The 5,802-nt window shown below is 44.1% G+C and overlaps 1 protein-coding gene across 2 annotated transcripts in view; it reads left to right on the forward strand.

The window, feature by feature from the left end:
- The first annotated feature begins 5,586 nt into the window (after window positions 1-5,586).
- The window catches only part of ANKRD46 (ankyrin repeat domain 46), a 41,966-nt gene continuing 41,750 nt past the window's right edge, over window positions 5,587-5,802 (forward strand). For both annotated transcript variants that reach the window (XM_010863516.1, XM_010863517.1), the window contains exon 1: window positions 5,587-5,705. The gene's annotated coding sequence lies outside the window, so the exon portion shown is untranslated. The remainder of the gene's footprint in view (window positions 5,706-5,802) is intronic.

The following is a 5,802-nucleotide window of genomic DNA, read 5'->3' on the forward strand; positions in this document are numbered from 1 at the left end:
ACAATATACAGCCTTGATGTACTCCTTTTCCTATTTGGAACCAGTCTGTTGTTCCATGTCCAGTTCTAACTGTTGCTTCCTGACCTGCATACAGGTTTCTCAAGAGGCAGGTCAGGTGGTCTGGTATTCCCATCACTTTGGAGAGTATGTATTGATGTTTTCTGCGATAAACAACAGTGTTCTTTGGGCAAGTTCTCACATAATCCTACACCCCAAATAAGATGATCCATCACATGCCTAATAGCTCATATCTCATTACTTAATGATTTTGAGATCTGGTGGTCACAGGCATAACTTCTTATCAAAGAGCCCCAGTAACCCAGGTGCCCAGAGACAGTCTGGGCAAGATAGAGTGATTTAGGCCTAGTGTTGGTACACAGGCTACTCAGAGACCTTTAACCTAGGAAAGGAACTCAGAAGTGATGAGTTGAATTTTTTCTCCTATTTTCTTGAAATCCTTTGCAGTGTTTAACTACCACAAAAGATGAGAGACATGAGAGTGGAGTAGAAGATGACCCCTCTGACCTGAATTCTGAGCTTGCCTCTGCTTCCAGGTAGTAATGTGAGTATAGGCGATTTACCTATATGGCCCTTAGTTTTTTCATCTGTAAAATTGGTTATAAGAACTTACATGTGTGCTGGTTAAGGTGGGAGCTGAACCAAGTGTCCCGGTTCCTATGTGGTTCCAGTTTAAAATTAGCACAGAGAAGACTTTCCAGGAGACCTGGGAGACAGAGCAAGGCAGTGGCCGTTACCTTCTGACAATCAGATACAGTGACATGGAAAGGGTAGTTTCTAGAAGTTTCTGTCCCTCTCCACTCTGTACCAGCTCTTCTTCTTGACCGACAGAGCCCAGGCCCACCACCAATTGCTTGGTGGGGGGCTCACAAAGTAGTAGCTGGCTTCACAGAAACAGCAAGTCCCAAAGACCCCCTTCATGGGCCCACTTGCAGCAGGCTTCAAGCCTTACTTGGCTTCTAGAATTCTCAGAGAAACTAGTTTGTGACCTTTGATCTTAGCCTCCAACACCTCCTTCCAGACCTTCACTTCCTGGACTCCTGCCCCAACTGTGTGAGACAGAATGCCTATAATAAATCCATTATCCCCTCACACAGCCATTCTGCCTCTCTGACCAAACCCACATCTCCCCAGTCACATTTAAAGGCTTGCAAAGCAATGCATTTGCTTAAATCTCTGCAAAAGGTATTCCCTGGCTAACAATCGGTTACTTTACTTTGGGAAGAGAAAGATAATTGGGGTTAGGCACTATATACATTCCCATCACATATATTATTCAATCTAATGTACATGTGAAAACCTGTGTGGTTCTGCCACATGCAGGTTAAGTGCAAAGAAAAATAACAAATTGAGTTTTCAACAAGCAGCCAAGCTCTTTTCTTCTTCCCAGGGGTGTAGCTGTTGTTGTCTTAGTAACTCCGGAAATTCAAGGAGACCTAAGATGTTTACTTTTCAATTAACAAAAGAAGAGAGATCCCTTTTCGAAAGATTTGCTTGCTGCTTCATTTCTAATTGTGTTGGCTGCTGAAGGAAACTCTCTTCCTAGGTTTCAATTTTTTCCCTTAATTTTGTAAATATAATGCCTGGCACACATACGCTATTTATTTATTTTTCCAGTGGTTTAAATGTGTAAACTGTTGGAGAACTGAAATGAACAGAACTCTGGTGTAGATAAATATACGGTATTTAAGTCTAATTCTGTGACTTGCTCTCTCAATGATTATGCCTTGAGAACTCTCAGTGTTAAAATAGCCGAGTCTCGTTAGCCTGGGTGAGAGACTGGAGACAGGGGAAGTCACGCTTTCTGGGAGCATGTCTCCCCCTTATGGTCATTCATTAGTACTACAAAAAACTGGAACACCTGGGAAAAGAACTCAAAACCAAGAAACACCTTTTCCTTTGTAGACATGGTGTGTTTTTAAAACACCTGTCCGTTCCAACACATCTCTTTTCTACAGAGACAACTGGTTACTGGATGGTTGCTGGATCACTTGAGGGTCTTCTGATAAGCATTCTGTCACAAAGTGGTCTTTTCTTAAAAAAATTTGAGATATAGTTGATGTACAATATTATGTAAGCTACAGATGTACAACATAGCGATCCACAAATTTTAAAGGTTGTACTACATTTATATGGTAAATGTCATTTATAAAATATTGGCTATATACTCTGTATTGTACAATATAAACTTGTAGTTTATTTAACAATGTTTTTGAAAGCTTTTTCTGCATTTTCTAAGACTGAAGAGGAATGTATAATCAAGATGGCCAAAACCCTTCTTTTCTTTAAAAAGAAGAAAACCTCTTAAGAGAAAATCCTACCCCAAGCAAATATTTTTTGTCATTTTTTTTATTCTTACTCCTGTGGTTGTATCTAACAAAGTGGGTTCTCAGCCCTGTCTGCACATTAGTATTCTCTTTAAAAACTATGGATATTGGGCCATACTTCCAAATAATTCTGACTCGGTCTTGGCCAGGGTGTTGGTATTTTTAAGGCCCTGCAGTGATTGCAACATGCTGCCAGGGCTAAGACCTGCGATGTGTCACTCACTGTGGTGGTGCTAAGGATTTGATGGCAGGGACACAACTCAGTCACCCGCTGACATCCCCATTCCCAGGCCACACATACTGCTGCCTCTGTCTGAATCACTCCACTTGTTCACTGTATAATTAATTCCTCCTCCTCTGCATCTCAGTTAAATATCACTTATTCAAAAGCATTGCTGCTCTTCCATCTAAATTAGGCCCAGCACTGTTTGCCCTCATACAGCATCTCCCTTCTTTTCCTTCGTTAACACTTACCCTAGTTATAATTATAGGTATTCCTCTTGTTGGAACTCTCACAATCAGAGCTCAGGACCAAACAGATTTTGCTAATGAGGAAGAAAAGGTAGATTTCCCTGAAGGAAATGGAGTTTAAGCATCAGGGCCGTTATGTGGGCTGAATAACATTTCCTCCAAAGGTGTCCCTGTCCTAATCCCCAGAATCCGTGACTATGTTAACTTGTGCAGTAAAAAAGAACTTTTCAGATGGGACTAAAATTAAAGATCTTGAAATGGAGGGACTGTTCTGGATTATTCAGATGTACCCAACATGATCCAGAGTCCTTATAAACAGGCAGGAGGGTCAAAGTTAGAGAGGATACACAGTTGGCAGCAGAAGTCAGAGAGAAGAAAAGATGCTACACTGCTGATTTGGAACATGGAAGAGGCCATGAGCCAAGGACTCGAGTGACCTCTAGAAGCTGGAGAAACAAGGAAACGGGTTCTCAGATCCTCCAGGAGGAATACTGTACTTCTCACACTTAGCAGTCACTACACTTTTTCAGATCAAACAAAAGCAGATCATGAAGATGGAAAGATTCATTTGAACAGAAGTAATGACTAAGGTCTTGGATTGTTTGTTAACCGATTAATAAAAAAGAGGAAATTGTAAGAACATACTGGAGAAATTCTTTGCTGATTTGACACAATTTACTGGCATCAATCAAGACATTATAAACTCAGCACACAACCTCAAGGAGAATATCAATGACAAATTGGTTAATAAATGTCATCAATTCAAAGAATATTTAATATTTATGATAGTCACTGCACAAGAAAATGTGAAATGTCTGAAGTCTTATTCTTATGTGAAAGAGATTTGATAGAGTCTTTCTCAAATTTGACAAAAATCCCAAACATTTACATGACATTTCCAGGAACACACTGTTAGTAATGTCCAAGGAATGGATGGACATGAGACCCCCTAGAGGGAAAAGGTGGATTGGCTGAGTGAGTATGCTAAAATTCAGGGGAGAGAGGATCTCTGTGCAGGGTAAGTCTTCTTGGCCACAGGACTGGAGTTGTTGGTAAACTCAGGGAAAAAAGTTGCAGTAAATGTACTTCTCACCACCCACTATCTTTATAGTTTTGGCTAGGCACATGTTGCATTTCGTCTAGGAATTTTAAAAAGTGGGATGTAAGTAGTCAAACCCTTTTTGAAAAAACTTAGGTTCATATTTGAAAATTAGAGCAGCCAGTTGCTATTACTAATATATCAATTTGGGTTACAGAGAAGACTTACCTGAAGGCCAGCAACTATTAATTGATGCCTACAGCTCTTGGTAGATCATAGCACCCGGTTCCATCGCTTCATGGCAAATAGATGGGGGAAAAGTGGAAACAGTGGCAGATTTTATTTTTTTGGGCTCCCTAATCACTGCAGATGGTGACTGCAGCCATGAAGTTAAGACGCTTGCTTCTTGGAAGGAAAACTATGACAAATCTAGACAGTGTATTAAAAAGCAGAGACATCACTTTGCTGACAAAGGTCCATATAGTGAAAGCTATGTTTTTTCTAGTTGTCATGAACAGATGTGAGAGTTGGAACATTAAGAAGGCTGCTGCTGCTGCTACTAAGTCGCTTCAGTCGTGTCCAACTCTGTGTGACCCCATAGACGGCAGCCCACCAGGCTCCCCCATCCCTGGGATTCTCCAGGCAAGAACATTGGAGTGGGTTGCCATTTCCTTCTCCAATGCGTGAAAGTGAAAAGTGAAAGGGAAGTCGTTCAGTCGTGTCCAACTCTTCACGGCCCCATGGACTGCAGCCTACCAGGCTCCTCCGTCCATGGGATTTTCCAGGCAAGAGTACTGGAGTGGGGTGAGCACCAAGGAATTGATGCTTTCAAGTTGTAGTGCTGGAGAAGACTCTTCAGAGTCTCTTGGACTGCAAGGAGCTTAAACCGGTGCATCCTACAGGAAATCAACCCCGAATATTCATCAGAAGAACTGATGCTGAAGCTGAAGCTCTAATACTCTGGCCACCCGATTCAAAGAACGGATTCATTGGAAAAGACCCTGATGCTGGGAAAGATTGAAGCAGGGAGGAGAAGGGGGCAGCAGAGGATGAGATGGTTAGACAGCATCACCAACTCGAAAGACATGAATTTGAGCCAACTCTATAGTGGAGGAAGTGGAAGATAGTGGAGGACAGAGATGGCACCCCACTCCAGTGCTGTTGCCCGGAAAATCCCATGGATGGAGGAGCCTGGTAGGCTGCAGTCCATGGGGTCGCACAGAGTCGTACACGACTGAGCAACTTCACTTTCACTTTCCACTTTCATGCATTGGAGAAGGAAATGGCAACCCACTCCAGTGTTCTTGCCTGGAGAATCCCATGGACGGAGAAGCCTGGTGGGCTGCAGTCCATGGGGTCGCACAGAGTCGGACACGACTGAAGCGACTTAGCAGCAGTAGCAGCAGCAGAGGAGCTTGGCCTTCTGCAGCGCATGGGGTCACAAGGAGTCCGACTCAACTTAGAGACTGAACAACAACATAGCTCTTGGTAAGACTGTCCTGGTCTGTGAAGCCTTCATTTAGCTGAGGGGTGGGATGTTTGTTTAGAAAAGGCCTTGAGAAGCGCAAAATGCTCCTGGACTCAGATCTATGGAACCTTTCTCAGTTGTCTTCGCCCCCGCAGCAGTTTTCTTACTTTGCGTAGTGATTGAGAGCTGGTCGAGCCGCCAGTGCGACTTCCAGCCTCCAGGGGGCGCACCAGCCGCGGCGCAGTGAGGCCTCTCTGGCCAGCTAGGGCCAGCTCATCTTAGTGGCCAGCCCCTCCCTCCTCTCGGTCCGCTGCCGTCGCCTCTGCCGCGGTGGCCGGGAGGAAGGTGGTGCCGCTGCCGCCATTCCTCGACTGACTGGAAGGTACTTGGGTCTCGGCCCGCGGGCAGCCCCGGGATGAAAGCCACTGACACCTCCCCCCGATGGCCCCGAAACACCGGAGGGCCCAGCTTGGGGCCTG

The sequence above is a fragment of the Bison bison genome, unplaced genomic scaffold, assembly GCF_000754665.1.
Source record: "Bison bison bison isolate TAMUID 2011002044 unplaced genomic scaffold, Bison_UMD1.0 scf7180017864491, whole genome shotgun sequence".
Taxonomy (NCBI): domain Eukaryota; kingdom Metazoa; phylum Chordata; class Mammalia; order Artiodactyla; family Bovidae; genus Bison; species Bison bison.